The sequence below is a fragment of the Schistocerca piceifrons genome, chromosome 3 (assembly GCF_021461385.2).
Source record: "Schistocerca piceifrons isolate TAMUIC-IGC-003096 chromosome 3, iqSchPice1.1, whole genome shotgun sequence".
NCBI classification, from domain to species: Eukaryota; Metazoa; Arthropoda; class Insecta; order Orthoptera; family Acrididae; genus Schistocerca; species Schistocerca piceifrons.
Genome location: NC_060140.1, coordinates 263,234,888 through 263,250,674, shown reverse-complemented (window position 1 = coordinate 263,250,674; position 15,787 = coordinate 263,234,888). Strand labels below are relative to the sequence as shown.

The following is a 15,787-nucleotide window of genomic DNA, read 5'->3' as shown; positions in this document are numbered from 1 at the left end:
AAATAATGACAGTAGGATCCACGAGACACTCGTCCCGGATGTACTTGCTCTGGCGGGGGTGTAACTCAGTGGTAGAGTGTCTGCTCCGCATGCAGAAAGTCCTGGGTTCAAATCCCAGCTCCTCCAATTTTTGTTTCTCCGTGCAGCAGTACATGAAAACTTTTGCCTATCACCATATTCTACAAAATTCAGTGTACAAGATTCTTCCCCCAAGCAAGTGGATTTCGTACAGTTCGACCTCATGGCGGGAGGACGATGACCTGCAAGACCCTGGGCTGCGATCCCCCCCCATTGAAATGTTGCTCCAAAGCCTTCGGTATGGCGTGCAGGGTGCATCTCAAACATGTATTTGCAACTCACCGCGACAATCGTCATTTGTTTTTTCGAGATACTGAAAAATGAAGGGGGCACCCGGGATTGAACCGGGGACCTCTCGATCTGCAGTCGAATGCTCTACGACTGAGCTATACCCCCATTCACGATCTTTGTGTTCCCATAACTTAAGGAAAAATATTATACTCTGCCTGGCTAAAGACGTCTAATCGAGCAAAATATTGCGTAATCATTATCTCTCAGTTATATATTAGCGTTAAACGATATAAATATCAAAAATACTAGACACTTCGCGCCTGGAGAAAGTGCGAGTCGGCGCCTTCACCTTAATGTCAGAACGCGAAAATTGCACTAGTAGCTTTTTTTCAAGCAAGTTCTGTTCGTCCGTTCTCCGTAATCGTTTGGTATCTGATTAAACTGACATACTCGCCTATGGCTTTCGTAAACGAAAATTTCATTGTGACCCCGACGTGATTTGAACACGCAACCTTCTGATCTGGAGTCAGACGCGCTACCGTTGCGCCACGGAGTCGACGCTGCTTAGGTCTTGTCATAATAGGTTCCTCGAACACTTACTGTACCGTTCAAACCTAAGAAATAATGACAGTAGGATCCACGAGACACTCGTCCCGGATGTACTTGCTCTGGCGGGGGTGTAACTCAGTGGTAGAGTGTCTGCTTCGCATGCAGAAAGTCCTGGGTTCAAATCCCAGCTCCTCCAATTTTTGTTTCTCCGTGCAGCAGTACATGAAAACTTTTGCCTATCACCATATTCTACAAAATTCAGTGTACAAGATTCTTCCCCCAAGCAAGTGGATTTCGTACAGTTCGACCTCATGGCGGGAGGACGATGACCTGCAAGACCCTGGGCTGCGATCCCCCCCCATTGAAATGTTGCTCCAAAGCCTTCGGTATGGCGTGCAGGGTGCATCTCAAACATGTATTTGCAACTCACCGCGACAATCGTCATTTGTTTTTTCGAGATACTGAAAAATGAAGGGGGCACCCGGGATTGAACCGGGGACCTCTCGATCTGCAGTCGAATGCTCTACGACTGAGCTATACCCCCATTCACGATCTTTGCGTTCCCATAACTTAAGGAAAAATATTATACTCTGCCTGGCTAAAGACGTCTAATCGAGCAAAATATTGCGTAATCATTATCTCTCAGTTATATATTAGCGTTAAACGATATAAATATCAAAAATACTAGACACTTCGCGCCTGGAGAAAGTGCGAGTCGGCGCCTTCACCTTAATGTCAGAACGCGAAAATTGCACTAGTAGCTTTTTTTCAAGCAAGTTCTGTTCGTCCGTTCTCCGTAATCGTTTGGTATCTGATTAAACTGACATACTCGCCTATGGCTTTCGTAAACGAAAATTTCATTGTGACCCCGACGTGATTTGAACACGCAACCTTCTGATCTGGAGTCAGACGCGCTACCGTTGCGCCACGGAGTCGACGCTGCTTAGGTCTTGTCATAATAGGTTCCTCGAACACTTACTGTACCGTTCAAACCTAAGAAATAATGACAGTAGGATCCACGAGACACTCGTCCCGGATGTACTTGCTCTGGCGGGGGTGTAACTCAGTGGTAGAGTGTCTGCTTCGCATGCAGAAAGTCCTGGGTTCAAATCCCAGCTCCTCCAATTTTTGTTTCTCCGTGCAGCAGTACATGAAAACTTTTGCCTATCACCATATTCTACAAAATTCAGTGTACAAGATTCTTCCCCCAAGCAAGTGGATTTCGTACAGTTCGACCTCATGGCGGGAGGACGATGACCTGCAAGACCCTGGGCTGCGATCCCCCCCCATTGAAATGTTGCTCCAAAGCCTTCGGTATGGCGTGCAGGGTGCATCTCAAACATGTATTTGCAACTCACCGCGACAATCGTCATTTGTTTTTTCGAGATACTGAAAAATGAAGGGGGCACCCGGGATTGAACCGGGGACCTCTCGATCTGCAGTCGAATGCTCTACGACTGAGCTATACCCCCATTCACGATCTTTGCGTTCCCATAACTTAAGGAAAAATATTATACTCTGCCTGGCTAAAGACGTCTAATCGAGCAAAATATTGCGTAATCATTATCTCTCAGTTATATATTAGCGTTAAACGATATAAATATCAAAAATACTAGACACTTCGCGCCTGGAGAAAGTGCGAGTCGGCGCCTTCACCTTAATGTCAGAACGCGAAAATTGCACTAGTAGCTTTTTTTCAAGCAAGTTCTGTTCGTCCGTTCTCCGTAATCGTTTGGTATCTGATTAAACTGACATACTCGCCTATGGCTTTCGTAAACGAAAATTTCATTGTGACCCCGACGTGATTTGAACACGCAACCTTCTGATCTGGAGTCAGACGCGCTACCGTTGCGCCACGGAGTCGACGCTGCTTAGGTCTTGTCATAATAGGTTCCTCGAACACTTACTGTACCGTTCAAACCTAAGAAATAATGACAGTAGGATCCACGAGACACTCGTCCCGGATGTACTTGCTCTGGCGGGGGTGTAACTCAGTGGTAGAGTGTCTGCTTCGCATGCAGAAAGTCCTGGGTTCAAATCCCAGCTCCTCCAATTTTTGTTTCTCCGTGCAGCAGTACATGAAAACTTTTGCCTATCACCATATTCTACAAAATTCAGTGTACAAGATTCTTCCCCCAAGCAAGTGGATTTCGTACAGTTCGACCTCATGGCGGGAGGACGATGACCTGCAAGACCCTGGGCTGCGATCCCCCCCCATTGAAATGTTGCTCCAAAGCCTTCGGTATGGCGTGCAGGGTGCATCTCAAACATGTATTTGCAACTCACCGCGACAATCGTCATTTGTTTTTTCGAGATACTGAAAAATGAAGGGGGCACCCGGGATTGAACCGGGGACCTCTCGATCTGCAGTCGAATGCTCTACGACTGAGCTATACCCCCATTCACGATCTTTGCGTTCCCATAACTTAAGGAAAAATATTATACTCTGCCTGGCTAAAGACGTCTAATCGAGCAAAATATTGCGTAATCATTATCTCTCAGTTATATATTAGCGTTAAACGATATAAATATCAAAAATACTAGACACTTCGCGCCTGGAGAAAGTGCGAGTCGGCGCCTTCACCTTAATGTCAGAACGCGAAAATTGCACTAGTAGCTTTTTTTCAAGCAAGTTCTGTTCGTCCGTTCTCCGTAATCGTTTGGTATCTGATTAAACTGACATACTCGCCTATGGCTTTCGTAAACGAAAATTTCATTGTGACCCCGACGTGATTTGAACACGCAACCTTCTGATCTGGAGTCAGACGCGCTACCGTTGCGCCACGGAGTCGACGCTGCTTAGGTCTTGTCATAATAGGTTCCTCGAACACTTACTGTACCGTTCAAACCTAAGAAATAATGACAGTAGGATCCACGAGACACTCGTCCCGGATGTACTTGCTCTGGCGGGGGTGTAACTCAGTGGTAGAGTGTCTGCTTCGCATGCAGAAAGTCCTGGGTTCAAATCCCAGCTCCTCCAATTTTTGTTTCTCCGTGCAGCAGTACATGAAAACTTTTGCCTATCACCATATTCTACAAAATTCAGTGTACAAGATTCTTCCCCCAAGCAAGTGGATTTCGTACAGTTCGACCTCATGGCGGGAGGACGATGACCTGCAAGACCCTGGGCTGCGATCCCCCCCCCATTGAAATGTTGCTCCAAAGCCTTCGGTATGGCGTGCAGGGTGCATCTCAAACATGTATTTGCAACTCACCGCGACAATCGTCATTTGTTTTTTCGAGATACTGAAAAATGAAGGGGGCACCCGGGATTGAACCGGGGACCTCTCGATCTGCAGTCGAATGCTCTACGACTGAGCTATACCCCCATTCACGATCTTTGCGTTCCCATAACTTAAGGAAAAATATTATACTCTGCCTGGCTAAAGACGTCTAATCGAGCAAAATATTGCGTAATCATTATCTCTCAGTTATATATTAGCGTTAAACGATATAAATATCAAAAATACTAGACACTTCGCGCCTGGAGAAAGTGCGAGTCGGCGCCTTCACCTTAATGTCAGAACGCGAAAATTGCACTAGTAGCTTTTTTTCAAGCAAGTTCTGTTCGTCCGTTCTCCGTAATCGTTTGGTATCTGATTAAACTGACATACTCGCCTATGGCTTTCGTAAACGAAAATTTCATTGTGACCCCGACGTGATTTGAACACGCAACCTTCTGATCTGGAGTCAGACGCGCTACCGTTGCGCCACGGAGTCGACGCTGCTTAGGTCTTGTCATAATAGGTTCCTCGAACACTTACTGTACCGTTCAAACCTAAGAAATAATGACAGTAGGATCCACGAGACACTCGTCCCGGATGTACTTGCTCTGGCGGGGGTGTAACTCAGTGGTAGAGTGTCTGCTTCGCATGCAGAAAGTCCTGGGTTCAAATCCCAGCTCCTCCAATTTTTGTTTCTCCGTGCAGCAGTACATGAAAACTTTTGCCTATCACCATATTCTACAAAATTCAGTGTACAAGATTCTTCCCCCAAGCAAGTGGATTTCGTACAGTTCGACCTCATGGCGGGAGGACGATGACCTGCAAGACCCTGGGCTGCGATCCCCCCCCATTGAAATGTTGCTCCAAAGCCTTCGGTATGGCGTGCAGGGTGCATCTCAAACATGTATTTGCAACTCACCGCGACAATCGTCATTTGTTTTTTCGAGATACTGAAAAATGAAGGGGGCACCCGGGATTGAACCGGGGACCTCTCGATCTGCAGTCGAATGCTCTACGACTGAGCTATACCCCCATTCACGATCTTTGCGTTCCCATAACTTAAGGAAAAATATTATACTCTGCCTGGCTAAAGACGTCTAATCGAGCAAAATATTGCGTAATCATTATCTCTCAGTTATATATTAGCGTTAAACGATATAAATATCAAAAATACTAGACACTTCGCGCCTGGAGAAAGTGCGAGTCGGCGCCTTCACCTTAATGTCAGAACGCGAAAATTGCACTAGTAGCTTTTTTTCAAGCAAGTTCTGTTCGTCCGTTCTCCGTAATCGTTTGGTATCTGATTAAACTGACATACTCGCCTATGGCTTTCGTAAACGAAAATTTCATTGTGACCCCGACGTGATTTGAACACGCAACCTTCTGATCTGGAGTCAGACGCGCTACCGTTGCGCCACGGAGTCGACGCTGCTTAGGTCTTGTCATAATAGGTTCCTCGAACACTTACTGTACCGTTCAAACCTAAGAAATAATGACAGTAGGATCCACGAGACACTCGTCCCGGATGTACTTGCTCTGGCGGGGGTGTAACTCAGTGGTAGAGTGTCTGCTTCGCATGCAGAAAGTCCTGGGTTCAAATCCCAGCTCCTCCAATTTTTGTTTCTCCGTGCAGCAGTACATGAAAACTTTTGCCTATCACCATATTCTACAAAATTCAGTGTACAAGATTCTTCCCCCAAGCAAGTGGATTTCGTACAGTTCGACCTCATGGCGGGAGGACGATGACCTGCAAGACCCTGGGCTGCGATCCCCCCCCATTGAAATGTTGCTCCAAAGCCTTCGGTATGGCGTGCAGGGTGCATCTCAAACATGTATTTGCAACTCACCGCGACAATCGTCATTTGTTTTTTCGAGATACTGAAAAATGAAGGGGGCACCCGGGATTGAACCGGGGACCTCTCGATCTGCAGTCGAATGCTCTACGACTGAGCTATACCCCCATTCACGATCTTTGTGTTCCCATAACTTAAGGAAAAATATTATACTCTGCCTGGCTAAAGACGTCTAATCGAGCAAAATATTGCGTAATCATTATCTCTCAGTTATATATTAGCGTTAAACGATATAAATATCAAAAATACTAGACACTTCGCGCCTGGAGAAAGTGCGAGTCGGCGCCTTCACCTTAATGTCAGAACGCGAAAATTGCACTAGTAGCTTTTTTTCAAGCAAGTTCTGTTCGTCCGTTCTCCGTAATCGTTTGGTATCTGATTAAACTGACATACTCGCCTATGGCTTTCGTAAACGAAAATTTCATTGTGACCCCGACGTGATTTGAACACGCAACCTTCTGATCTGGAGTCAGACGCGCTACCGTTGCGCCACGGAGTCGACGCTGCTTAGGTCTTGTCATAATAGGTTCCTCGAACACTTACTGTACCGTTCAAACCTAAGAAATAATGACAGTAGGATCCACGAGACACTCGTCCCGGATGTACTTGCTCTGGCGGGGGTGTAACTCAGTGGTAGAGTGTCTGCTTCGCATGCAGAAAGTCCTGGGTTCAAATCCCAGCTCCTCCAATTTTTGTTTCTCCGTGCAGCAGTACATGAAAACTTTTGCCTATCACCATATTCTACAAAATTCAGTGTACAAGATTCTTCCCCCAAGCAAGTGGATTTCGTACAGTTCGACCTCATGGCGGGAGGACGATGACCTGCAAGACCCTGGGCTGCGATCCCCCCCCCATTGAAATGTTGCTCCAAAGCCTTCGGTATGGCGTGCAGGGTGCATCTCAAACATGTATTTGCAACTCACCGCGACAATCGTCATTTGTTTTTTCGAGATACTGAAAAATGAAGGGGGCACCCGGGATTGAACCGGGGACCTCTCGATCTGCAGTCGAATGCTCTACGACTGAGCTATACCCCCATTCACGATCTTTGCGTTCCCATAACTTAAGGAAAAATATTATACTCTGCCTGGCTAAAGACGTCTAATCGAGCAAAATATTGCGTAATCATTATCTCTCAGTTATATATTAGCGTTAAACGATATAAATATCAAAAATACTAGACACTTCGCGCCTGGAGAAAGTGCGAGTCGGCGCCTTCACCTTAATGTCAGAACGCGAAAATTGCACTAGTAGCTTTTTTTCAAGCAAGTTCTGTTCGTCCGTTCTCCGTAATCGTTTGGTATCTGATTAAACTGACATACTCGCCTATGGCTTTCGTAAACGAAAATTTCATTGTGACCCCGACGTGATTTGAACACGCAACCTTCTGATCTGGAGTCAGACGCGCTACCGTTGCGCCACGGAGTCGACGCTGCTTAGGTCTTGTCATAATAGGTTCCTCGAACACTTACTGTACCGTTCAAACCTAAGAAATAATGACAGTAGGATCCACGAGACACTCGTCCCGGATGTACTTGCTCTGGCGGGGGTGTAACTCAGTGGTAGAGTGTCTGCTTCGCATGCAGAAAGTCCTGGGTTCAAATCCCAGCTCCTCCAATTTTTGTTTCTCCGTGCAGCAGTACATGAAAACTTTTGCCTATCACCATATTCTACAAAATTCAGTGTACAAGATTCTTCCCCCAAGCAAGTGGATTTCGTACAGTTCGACCTCATGGCGGGAGGACGATGACCTGCAAGACCCTGGGCTGCGATCCCCCCCCATTGAAATGTTGCTCCAAAGCCTTCGGTATGGCGTGCAGGGTGCATCTCAAACATGTATTTGCAACTCACCGCGACAATCGTCATTTGTTTTTTCGAGATACTGAAAAATGAAGGGGGCACCCGGGATTGAACCGGGGACCTCTCGATCTGCAGTCGAATGCTCTACGACTGAGCTATACCCCCATTCACGATCTTTGCGTTCCCATAACTTAAGGAAAAATATTATACTCTGCCTGGCTAAAGACGTCTAATCGAGCAAAATATTGCGTAATCATTATCTCTCAGTTATATATTAGCGTTAAACGATATAAATATCAAAAATACTAGACACTTCGCGCCTGGAGAAAGTGCGAGTCGGCGCCTTCACCTTAATGTCAGAACGCGAAAATTGCACTAGTAGCTTTTTTTCAAGCAAGTTCTGTTCGTCCGTTCTCCGTAATCGTTTGGTATCTGATTAAACTGACATACTCGCCTATGGCTTTCGTAAACGAAAATTTCATTGTGACCCCGACGTGATTTGAACACGCAACCTTCTGATCTGGAGTCAGACGCGCTACCGTTGCGCCACGGAGTCGACGCTGCTTAGGTCTTGTCATAATAGGTTCCTCGAACACTTACTGTACCGTTCAAACCTAAGAAATAATGACAGTAGGATCCACGAGACACTCGTCCCGGATGTACTTGCTCTGGCGGGGGTGTAACTCAGTGGTAGAGTGTCTGCTTCGCATGCAGAAAGTCCTGGGTTCAAATCCCAGCTCCTCCAATTTTTGTTTCTCCGTGCAGCAGTACATGAAAACTTTTGCCTATCACCATATTCTACAAAATTCAGTGTACAAGATTCTTCCCCCAAGCAAGTGGATTTCGTACAGTTCGACCTCATGGCGGGAGGACGATGACCTGCAAGACCCTGGGCTGCGATCCCCCCCCATTGAAATGTTGCTCCAAAGCCTTCGGTATGGCGTGCAGGGTGCATCTCAAACATGTATTTGCAACTCACCGCGACAATCGTCATTTGTTTTTTCGAGATACTGAAAAATGAAGGGGGCACCCGGGATTGAACCGGGGACCTCTCGATCTGCAGTCGAATGCTCTACGACTGAGCTATACCCCCATTCACGATCTTTGCGTTCCCATAACTTAAGGAAAAATATTATACTCTGCCTGGCTAAAGACGTCTAATCGAGCAAAATATTGCGTAATCATTATCTCTCAGTTATATATTAGCGTTAAACGATATAAATATCAAAAATACTAGACACTTCGCGCCTGGAGAAAGTGCGAGTCGGCGCCTTCACCTTAATGTCAGAACGCGAAAATTGCACTAGTAGCTTTTTTTCAAGCAAGTTCTGTTCGTCCGTTCTCCGTAATCGTTTGGTATCTGATTAAACTGACATACTCGCCTATGGCTTTCGTAAACGAAAATTTCATTGTGACCCCGACGTGATTTGAACACGCAACCTTCTGATCTGGAGTCAGACGCGCTACCGTTGCGCCACGGAGTCGACGCTGCTTAGGTCTTGTCATAATAGGTTCCTCGAACACTTACTGTACCGTTCAAACCTAAGAAATAATGACAGTAGGATCCACGAGACACTCGTCCCGGATGTACTTGCTCTGGCGGGGGTGTAACTCAGTGGTAGAGTGTCTGCTTCGCATGCAGAAAGTCCTGGGTTCAAATCCCAGCTCCTCCAATTTTTGTTTCTCCGTGCAGCAGTACATGAAAACTTTTGCCTATCACCATATTCTACAAAATTCAGTGTACAAGATTCTTCCCCCAAGCAAGTGGATTTCGTACAGTTCGACCTCATGGCGGGAGGACGATGACCTGCAAGACCCTGGGCTGCGATCCCCCCCCATTGAAATGTTGCTCCAAAGCCTTCGGTATGGCGTGCAGGGTGCATCTCAAACATGTATTTGCAACTCACCGCGACAATCGTCATTTGTTTTTTCGAGATACTGAAAAATGAAGGGGGCACCCGGGATTGAACCGGGGACCTCTCGATCTGCAGTCGAATGCTCTACGACTGAGCTATACCCCCATTCACGATCTTTGCGTTCCCATAACTTAAGGAAAAATATTATACTCTGCCTGGCTAAAGACGTCTAATCGAGCAAAATATTGCGTAATCATTATCTCTCAGTTATATATTAGCGTTAAACGATATAAATATCAAAAATACTAGACACTTCGCGCCTGGAGAAAGTGCGAGTCGGCGCCTTCACCTTAATGTCAGAACGCGAAAATTGCACTAGTAGCTTTTTTTCAAGCAAGTTCTGTTCGTCCGTTCTCCGTAATCGTTTGGTATCTGATTAAACTGACATACTCGCCTATGGCTTTCGTAAACGAAAATTTCATTGTGACCCCGACGTGATTTGAACACGCAACCTTCTGATCTGGAGTCAGACGCGCTACCGTTGCGCCACGGAGTCGACGCTGCTTAGGTCTTGTCATAATAGGTTCCTCGAACACTTACTGTACCGTTCAAACCTAAGAAATAATGACAGTAGGATCCACGAGACACTCGTCCCGGATGTACTTGCTCTGGCGGGGGTGTAACTCAGTGGTAGAGTGTCTGCTTCGCATGCAGAAAGTCCTGGGTTCAAATCCCAGCTCCTCCAATTTTTGTTTCTCCGTGCAGCAGTACATGAAAACTTTTGCCTATCACCATATTCTACAAAATTCAGTGTACAAGATTCTTCCCCCAAGCAAGTGGATTTCGTACAGTTCGACCTCATGGCGGGAGGACGATGACCTGCAAGACCCTGGGCTGCGATCCCCCCCCATTGAAATGTTGCTCCAAAGCCTTCGGTATGGCGTGCAGGGTGCATCTCAAACATGTATTTGCAACTCACCGCGACAATCGTCATTTGTTTTTTCGAGATACTGAAAAATGAAGGGGGCACCCGGGATTGAACCGGGGACCTCTCGATCTGCAGTCGAATGCTCTACGACTGAGCTATACCCCCATTCACGATCTTTGCGTTCCCATAACTTAAGGAAAAATATTATACTCTGCCTGGCTAAAGACGTCTAATCGAGCAAAATATTGCGTAATCATTATCTCTCAGTTATATATTAGCGTTAAACGATATAAATATCAAAAATACTAGACACTTCGCGCCTGGAGAAAGTGCGAGTCGGCGCCTTCACCTTAATGTCAGAACGCGAAAATTGCACTAGTAGCTTTTTTTCAAGCAAGTTCTGTTCGTCCGTTCTCCGTAATCGTTTGGTATCTGATTAAACTGACATACTCGCCTATGGCTTTCGTAAACGAAAATTTCATTGTGACCCCGACGTGATTTGAACACGCAACCTTCTGATCTGGAGTCAGACGCGCTACCGTTGCGCCACGGAGTCGACGCTGCTTAGGTCTTGTCATAATAGGTTCCTCGAACACTTACTGTACCGTTCAAACCTAAGAAATAATGACAGTAGGATCCACGAGACACTCGTCCCGGATGTACTTGCTCTGGCGGGGGTGTAACTCAGTGGTAGAGTGTCTGCTTCGCATGCAGAAAGTCCTGGGTTCAAATCCCAGCTCCTCCAATTTTTGTTTCTCCGTGCAGCAGTACATGAAAACTTTTGCCTATCACCATATTCTACAAAATTCAGTGTACAAGATTCTTCCCCCAAGCAAGTGGATTTCGTACAGTTCGACCTCATGGCGGGAGGACGATGACCTGCAAGACCCTGGGCTGCGATCCCCCCCCATTGAAATGTTGCTCCAAAGCCTTCGGTATGGCGTGCAGGGTGCATCTCAAACATGTATTTGCAACTCACCGCGACAATCGTCATTTGTTTTTTCGAGATACTGAAAAATGAAGGGGGCACCCGGGATTGAACCGGGGACCTCTCGATCTGCAGTCGAATGCTCTACGACTGAGCTATACCCCCATTCACGATCTTTGCGTTCCCATAACTTAAGGAAAAATATTATACTCTGCCTGGCTAAAGACGTCTAATCGAGCAAAATATTGCGTAATCATTATCTCTCAGTTATATATTAGCGTTAAACGATATAAATATCAAAAATACTAGACACTTCGCGCCTGGAGAAAGTGCGAGTCGGCGCCTTCACCTTAATGTCAGAACGCGAAAATTGCACTAGTAGCTTTTTTTCAAGCAAGTTCTGTTCGTCCGTTCTCCGTAATCGTTTGGTATCTGATTAAACTGACATACTCGCCTATGGCTTTCGTAAACGAAAATTTCATTGTGACCCCGACGTGATTTGAACACGCAACCTTCTGATCTGGAGTCAGACGCGCTACCGTTGCGCCACGGAGTCGACGCTGCTTAGGTCTTGTCATAATAGGTTCCTCGAACACTTACTGTACCGTTCAAACCTAAGAAATAATGACAGTAGGATCCACGAGACACTCGTCCCGGATGTACTTGCTCTGGCGGGGGTGTAACTCAGTGGTAGAGTGTCTGCTTCGCATGCAGAAAGTCCTGGGTTCAAATCCCAGCTCCTCCAATTTTTGTTTCTCCGTGCAGCAGTACATGAAAACTTTTGCCTATCACCATATTCTACAAAATTCAGTGTACAAGATTCTTCCCCCAAGCAAGTGGATTTCGTACAGTTCGACCTCATGGCGGGAGGACGATGACCTGCAAGACCCTGGGCTGCGATCCCCCCCCATTGAAATGTTGCTCCAAAGCCTTCGGTATGGCGTGCAGGGTGCATCTCAAACATGTATTTGCAACTCACCGCGACAATCGTCATTTGTTTTTTCGAGATACTGAAAAATGAAGGGGGCACCCGGGATTGAACCGGGGACCTCTCGATCTGCAGTCGAATGCTCTACGACTGAGCTATACCCCCATTCACGATCTTTGCGTTCCCATAACTTAAGGAAAAATATTATACTCTGCCTGGCTAAAGACGTCTAATCGAGCAAAATATTGCGTAATCATTATCTCTCAGTTATATATTAGCGTTAAACGATATAAATATCAAAAATACTAGACACTTCGCGCCTGGAGAAAGTGCGAGTCGGCGCCTTCACCTTAATGTCAGAACGCGAAAATTGCACTAGTAGCTTTTTTTCAAGCAAGTTCTGTTCGTCCGTTCTCCGTAATCGTTTGGTATCTGATTAAACTGACATACTCGCCTATGGCTTTCGTAAACGAAAATTTCATTGTGACCCCGACGTGATTTGAACACGCAACCTTCTGATCTGGAGTCAGACGCGCTACCGTTGCGCCACGGAGTCGACGCTGCTTAGGTCTTGTCATAATAGGTTCCTCGAACACTTACTGTACCGTTCAAACCTAAGAAATAATGACAGTAGGATCCACGAGACACTCGTCCCGGATGTACTTGCTCTGGCGGGGGTGTAACTCAGTGGTAGAGTGTCTGCTTCGCATGCAGAAAGTCCTGGGTTCAAATCCCAGCTCCTCCAATTTTTGTTTCTCCGTGCAGCAGTACATGAAAACTTTTGCCTATCACCATATTCTACAAAATTCAGTGTACAAGATTCTTCCCCCAAGCAAGTGGATTTCGTACAGTTCGACCTCATGGCGGGAGGACGATGACCTGCAAGACCCTGGGCTGCGATCCCCCCCCCATTGAAATGTTGCTCCAAAGCCTTCGGTATGGCGTGCAGGGTGCATCTCAAACATGTATTTGCAACTCACCGCGACAATCGTCATTTGTTTTTTCGAGATACTGAAAAATGAAGGGGGCACCCGGGATTGAACCGGGGACCTCTCGATCTGCAGTCGAATGCTCTACGACTGAGCTATACCCCCATTCACGATCTTTGCGTTCCCATAACTTAAGGAAAAATATTATACTCTGCCTGGCTAAAGACGTCTAATCGAGCAAAATATTGCGTAATCATTATCTCTCAGTTATATATTAGCGTTAAACGATATAAATATCAAAAATACTAGACACTTCGCGCCTGGAGAAAGTGCGAGTCGGCGCCTTCACCTTAATGTCAGAACGCGAAAATTGCACTAGTAGCTTTTTTTCAAGCAAGTTCTGTTCGTCCGTTCTCCGTAATCGTTTGGTATCTGATTAAACTGACATACTCGCCTATGGCTTTCGTAAACGAAAATTTCATTGTGACCCCGACGTGATTTGAACACGCAACCTTCTGATCTGGAGTCAGACGCGCTACCGTTGCGCCACGGAGTCGACGCTGCTTAGGTCTTGTCATAATAGGTTCCTCGAACACTTACTGTACCGTTCAAACCTAAGAAATAATGACAGTAGGATCCACGAGACACTCGTCCCGGATGTACTTGCTCTGGCGGGGGTGTAACTCAGTGGTAGAGTGTCTGCTTCGCATGCAGAAAGTCCTGGGTTCAAATCCCAGCTCCTCCAATTTTTGTTTCTCCGTGCAGCAGTACATGAAAACTTTTGCCTATCACCATATTCTACAAAATTCAGTGTACAAGATTCTTCCCCCAAGCAAGTGGATTTCGTACAGTTCGACCTCATGGCGGGAGGACGATGACCTGCAAGACCCTGGGCTGCGATCCCCCCCCCATTGAAATGTTGCTCCAAAGCCTTCGGTATGGCGTGCAGGGTGCATCTCAAACATGTATTTGCAACTCACCGCGACAATCGTCATTTGTTTTTTCGAGATACTGAAAAATGAAGGGGGCACCCGGGATTGAACCGGGGACCTCTCGATCTGCAGTCGAATGCTCTACGACTGAGCTATACCCCCATTCACGATCTTTGCGTTCCCATAACTTAAGGAAAAATATTATACTCTGCCTGGCTAAAGACGTCTAATCGAGCAAAATATTGCGTAATCATTATCTCTCAGTTATATATTAGCGTTAAACGATATAAATATCAAAAATACTAGACACTTCGCGCCTGGAGAAAGTGCGAGTCGGCGCCTTCACCTTAATGTCAGAACGCGAAAATTGCACTAGTAGCTTTTTTTCAAGCAAGTTCTGTTCGTCCGTTCTCCGTAATCGTTTGGTATCTGATTAAACTGACATACTCGCCTATGGCTTTCGTAAACGAAAATTTCATTGTGACCCCGACGTGATTTGAACACGCAACCTTCTGATCTGGAGTCAGACGCGCTACCGTTGCGCCACGGAGTCGACGCTGCTTAGGTCTTGTCATAATAGGTTCCTCGAACACTTACTGTACCGTTCAAACCTAAGAAATAATGACAGTAGGATCCACGAGACACTCGTCCCGGATGTACTTGCTCTGGCGGGGGTGTAACTCAGTGGTAGAGTGTCTGCTTCGCATGCAGAAAGTCCTGGGTTCAAATCCCAGCTCCTCCAATTTTTGTTTCTCCGTGCAGCAGTACATGAAAACTTTTGCCTATCACCATATTCTACAAAATTCAGTGTACAAGATTCTTCCCCCAAGCAAGTGGATTTCGTACAGTTCGACCTCATGGCGGGAGGACGATGACCTGCAAGACCCTGGGCTGCGATCCCCCCCCATTGAAATGTTGCTCCAAAGCCTTCGGTATGGCGTGCAGGGTGCATCTCAAACATGTATTTGCAACTCACCGCGACAATCGTCATTTGTTTTTTCGAGATACTGAAAAATGAAGGGGGCACCCGGGATTGAACCGGGGACCTCTCGATCTGCAGTCGAATGCTCTACGACTGAGCTATACCCCCATTCACGATCTTTGCGTTCCCATAACTTAAGGAAAAATATTATACTCTGCCTGGCTAAAGACGTCTAATCGAGCAAAATATTGCGTAATCATTATCTCTCAGTTATATATTAGCGTTAAACGATATAAATATCAAAAATACTAGACACTTCGCGCCTGGAGAAAGTGCGAGTCGGCGCCTTCACCTTAATGTCAGAACGCGAAAATTGCACTAGTAGCTTTTTTTCAAGCAAGTTCTGTTCGTCCGTTCTCCGTAATCGTTTGGTATCTGATTAAACTGACATACTCGCCTATGGCTTTCGTAAACGAAAATTTCATTGTGACCCCGACGTGATTTGAACACGCAACCTTCTGATCTGGAGTCAGACGCGCTACCGTTGCGCCACGGAGTCGACGCTGCTTAGGTCTTGTCATAATAGGTTCCTCGAACACTTACTGTACCGTTCAAACCTAAGAAATAAT

At 46.2% G+C, this 15,787-nt stretch overlaps 51 non-coding genes across 51 annotated transcripts; 17 read left to right on the top strand and 34 right to left on the bottom strand.

Annotated features, from left to right (window-relative positions):
• The first annotated feature begins 54 nt into the window (after positions 1-54).
• Trnaa-cgc lies at positions 55-126 on the top strand. The gene has a single exon. It is a non-coding gene; the product is annotated as a tRNA-Ala (tRNA).
• Positions 127-402: 276 nt separating this feature from the next.
• On the bottom strand, positions 403-474 carry Trnac-gca. The gene has a single exon. It is a non-coding gene; the product is annotated as a tRNA-Cys (tRNA).
• Positions 475-793: 319 nt separating this feature from the next.
• Positions 794-865, bottom strand: Trnaw-cca. Its single transcript has one exon. It is a non-coding gene; the product is annotated as a tRNA-Trp (tRNA).
• Positions 866-982: 117 nt separating this feature from the next.
• Positions 983-1,054, top strand: Trnaa-cgc. Its single transcript has one exon. It is a non-coding gene; the product is annotated as a tRNA-Ala (tRNA).
• A 276-nt stretch (positions 1,055-1,330) lies between these two features.
• On the bottom strand, positions 1,331-1,402 carry Trnac-gca. The gene has a single exon. It is a non-coding gene; the product is annotated as a tRNA-Cys (tRNA).
• A 319-nt stretch (positions 1,403-1,721) lies between these two features.
• Trnaw-cca lies at positions 1,722-1,793 on the bottom strand. The gene has a single exon. It is a non-coding gene; the product is annotated as a tRNA-Trp (tRNA).
• Positions 1,794-1,910: 117 nt separating this feature from the next.
• Trnaa-cgc lies at positions 1,911-1,982 on the top strand. The gene has a single exon. It is a non-coding gene; the product is annotated as a tRNA-Ala (tRNA).
• Positions 1,983-2,258: 276 nt separating this feature from the next.
• Positions 2,259-2,330, bottom strand: Trnac-gca. The gene has a single exon. It is a non-coding gene; the product is annotated as a tRNA-Cys (tRNA).
• Positions 2,331-2,649: 319 nt separating this feature from the next.
• Positions 2,650-2,721, bottom strand: Trnaw-cca. The gene has a single exon. It is a non-coding gene; the product is annotated as a tRNA-Trp (tRNA).
• A 117-nt stretch (positions 2,722-2,838) lies between these two features.
• Trnaa-cgc lies at positions 2,839-2,910 on the top strand. Its single transcript has one exon. It is a non-coding gene; the product is annotated as a tRNA-Ala (tRNA).
• Positions 2,911-3,186: 276 nt separating this feature from the next.
• On the bottom strand, positions 3,187-3,258 carry Trnac-gca. Its single transcript has one exon. It is a non-coding gene; the product is annotated as a tRNA-Cys (tRNA).
• A 319-nt stretch (positions 3,259-3,577) lies between these two features.
• On the bottom strand, positions 3,578-3,649 carry Trnaw-cca. The gene has a single exon. It is a non-coding gene; the product is annotated as a tRNA-Trp (tRNA).
• Positions 3,650-3,766: 117 nt separating this feature from the next.
• On the top strand, positions 3,767-3,838 carry Trnaa-cgc. Its single transcript has one exon. It is a non-coding gene; the product is annotated as a tRNA-Ala (tRNA).
• A 277-nt stretch (positions 3,839-4,115) lies between these two features.
• Trnac-gca lies at positions 4,116-4,187 on the bottom strand. The gene has a single exon. It is a non-coding gene; the product is annotated as a tRNA-Cys (tRNA).
• Positions 4,188-4,506: 319 nt separating this feature from the next.
• Trnaw-cca lies at positions 4,507-4,578 on the bottom strand. The gene has a single exon. It is a non-coding gene; the product is annotated as a tRNA-Trp (tRNA).
• Positions 4,579-4,695: 117 nt separating this feature from the next.
• On the top strand, positions 4,696-4,767 carry Trnaa-cgc. Its single transcript has one exon. It is a non-coding gene; the product is annotated as a tRNA-Ala (tRNA).
• Positions 4,768-5,043: 276 nt separating this feature from the next.
• Positions 5,044-5,115, bottom strand: Trnac-gca. The gene has a single exon. It is a non-coding gene; the product is annotated as a tRNA-Cys (tRNA).
• Positions 5,116-5,434: 319 nt separating this feature from the next.
• Positions 5,435-5,506, bottom strand: Trnaw-cca. Its single transcript has one exon. It is a non-coding gene; the product is annotated as a tRNA-Trp (tRNA).
• Positions 5,507-5,623: 117 nt separating this feature from the next.
• Trnaa-cgc lies at positions 5,624-5,695 on the top strand. The gene has a single exon. It is a non-coding gene; the product is annotated as a tRNA-Ala (tRNA).
• Positions 5,696-5,971: 276 nt separating this feature from the next.
• On the bottom strand, positions 5,972-6,043 carry Trnac-gca. The gene has a single exon. It is a non-coding gene; the product is annotated as a tRNA-Cys (tRNA).
• Positions 6,044-6,362: 319 nt separating this feature from the next.
• Positions 6,363-6,434, bottom strand: Trnaw-cca. The gene has a single exon. It is a non-coding gene; the product is annotated as a tRNA-Trp (tRNA).
• Positions 6,435-6,551: 117 nt separating this feature from the next.
• Trnaa-cgc lies at positions 6,552-6,623 on the top strand. Its single transcript has one exon. It is a non-coding gene; the product is annotated as a tRNA-Ala (tRNA).
• A 277-nt stretch (positions 6,624-6,900) lies between these two features.
• Trnac-gca lies at positions 6,901-6,972 on the bottom strand. The gene has a single exon. It is a non-coding gene; the product is annotated as a tRNA-Cys (tRNA).
• Positions 6,973-7,291: 319 nt separating this feature from the next.
• Trnaw-cca lies at positions 7,292-7,363 on the bottom strand. The gene has a single exon. It is a non-coding gene; the product is annotated as a tRNA-Trp (tRNA).
• Positions 7,364-7,480: 117 nt separating this feature from the next.
• On the top strand, positions 7,481-7,552 carry Trnaa-cgc. Its single transcript has one exon. It is a non-coding gene; the product is annotated as a tRNA-Ala (tRNA).
• Positions 7,553-7,828: 276 nt separating this feature from the next.
• Trnac-gca lies at positions 7,829-7,900 on the bottom strand. Its single transcript has one exon. It is a non-coding gene; the product is annotated as a tRNA-Cys (tRNA).
• A 319-nt stretch (positions 7,901-8,219) lies between these two features.
• Trnaw-cca lies at positions 8,220-8,291 on the bottom strand. Its single transcript has one exon. It is a non-coding gene; the product is annotated as a tRNA-Trp (tRNA).
• Positions 8,292-8,408: 117 nt separating this feature from the next.
• On the top strand, positions 8,409-8,480 carry Trnaa-cgc. Its single transcript has one exon. It is a non-coding gene; the product is annotated as a tRNA-Ala (tRNA).
• Positions 8,481-8,756: 276 nt separating this feature from the next.
• On the bottom strand, positions 8,757-8,828 carry Trnac-gca. The gene has a single exon. It is a non-coding gene; the product is annotated as a tRNA-Cys (tRNA).
• A 319-nt stretch (positions 8,829-9,147) lies between these two features.
• Trnaw-cca lies at positions 9,148-9,219 on the bottom strand. The gene has a single exon. It is a non-coding gene; the product is annotated as a tRNA-Trp (tRNA).
• Positions 9,220-9,336: 117 nt separating this feature from the next.
• Positions 9,337-9,408, top strand: Trnaa-cgc. The gene has a single exon. It is a non-coding gene; the product is annotated as a tRNA-Ala (tRNA).
• Positions 9,409-9,684: 276 nt separating this feature from the next.
• Positions 9,685-9,756, bottom strand: Trnac-gca. Its single transcript has one exon. It is a non-coding gene; the product is annotated as a tRNA-Cys (tRNA).
• Positions 9,757-10,075: 319 nt separating this feature from the next.
• Trnaw-cca lies at positions 10,076-10,147 on the bottom strand. The gene has a single exon. It is a non-coding gene; the product is annotated as a tRNA-Trp (tRNA).
• Positions 10,148-10,264: 117 nt separating this feature from the next.
• On the top strand, positions 10,265-10,336 carry Trnaa-cgc. Its single transcript has one exon. It is a non-coding gene; the product is annotated as a tRNA-Ala (tRNA).
• A 276-nt stretch (positions 10,337-10,612) lies between these two features.
• On the bottom strand, positions 10,613-10,684 carry Trnac-gca. The gene has a single exon. It is a non-coding gene; the product is annotated as a tRNA-Cys (tRNA).
• Positions 10,685-11,003: 319 nt separating this feature from the next.
• Trnaw-cca lies at positions 11,004-11,075 on the bottom strand. Its single transcript has one exon. It is a non-coding gene; the product is annotated as a tRNA-Trp (tRNA).
• A 117-nt stretch (positions 11,076-11,192) lies between these two features.
• Positions 11,193-11,264, top strand: Trnaa-cgc. The gene has a single exon. It is a non-coding gene; the product is annotated as a tRNA-Ala (tRNA).
• A 276-nt stretch (positions 11,265-11,540) lies between these two features.
• Positions 11,541-11,612, bottom strand: Trnac-gca. Its single transcript has one exon. It is a non-coding gene; the product is annotated as a tRNA-Cys (tRNA).
• Positions 11,613-11,931: 319 nt separating this feature from the next.
• Positions 11,932-12,003, bottom strand: Trnaw-cca. The gene has a single exon. It is a non-coding gene; the product is annotated as a tRNA-Trp (tRNA).
• A 117-nt stretch (positions 12,004-12,120) lies between these two features.
• Positions 12,121-12,192, top strand: Trnaa-cgc. Its single transcript has one exon. It is a non-coding gene; the product is annotated as a tRNA-Ala (tRNA).
• A 276-nt stretch (positions 12,193-12,468) lies between these two features.
• On the bottom strand, positions 12,469-12,540 carry Trnac-gca. The gene has a single exon. It is a non-coding gene; the product is annotated as a tRNA-Cys (tRNA).
• A 319-nt stretch (positions 12,541-12,859) lies between these two features.
• Positions 12,860-12,931, bottom strand: Trnaw-cca. The gene has a single exon. It is a non-coding gene; the product is annotated as a tRNA-Trp (tRNA).
• Positions 12,932-13,048: 117 nt separating this feature from the next.
• Positions 13,049-13,120, top strand: Trnaa-cgc. The gene has a single exon. It is a non-coding gene; the product is annotated as a tRNA-Ala (tRNA).
• A 277-nt stretch (positions 13,121-13,397) lies between these two features.
• Trnac-gca lies at positions 13,398-13,469 on the bottom strand. Its single transcript has one exon. It is a non-coding gene; the product is annotated as a tRNA-Cys (tRNA).
• Positions 13,470-13,788: 319 nt separating this feature from the next.
• Trnaw-cca lies at positions 13,789-13,860 on the bottom strand. The gene has a single exon. It is a non-coding gene; the product is annotated as a tRNA-Trp (tRNA).
• A 117-nt stretch (positions 13,861-13,977) lies between these two features.
• Positions 13,978-14,049, top strand: Trnaa-cgc. Its single transcript has one exon. It is a non-coding gene; the product is annotated as a tRNA-Ala (tRNA).
• Positions 14,050-14,326: 277 nt separating this feature from the next.
• Positions 14,327-14,398, bottom strand: Trnac-gca. The gene has a single exon. It is a non-coding gene; the product is annotated as a tRNA-Cys (tRNA).
• A 319-nt stretch (positions 14,399-14,717) lies between these two features.
• Positions 14,718-14,789, bottom strand: Trnaw-cca. Its single transcript has one exon. It is a non-coding gene; the product is annotated as a tRNA-Trp (tRNA).
• A 117-nt stretch (positions 14,790-14,906) lies between these two features.
• Positions 14,907-14,978, top strand: Trnaa-cgc. The gene has a single exon. It is a non-coding gene; the product is annotated as a tRNA-Ala (tRNA).
• Positions 14,979-15,254: 276 nt separating this feature from the next.
• Positions 15,255-15,326, bottom strand: Trnac-gca. Its single transcript has one exon. It is a non-coding gene; the product is annotated as a tRNA-Cys (tRNA).
• Positions 15,327-15,645: 319 nt separating this feature from the next.
• Positions 15,646-15,717, bottom strand: Trnaw-cca. The gene has a single exon. It is a non-coding gene; the product is annotated as a tRNA-Trp (tRNA).
• Positions 15,718-15,787: the final 70 nt, after the last annotated feature.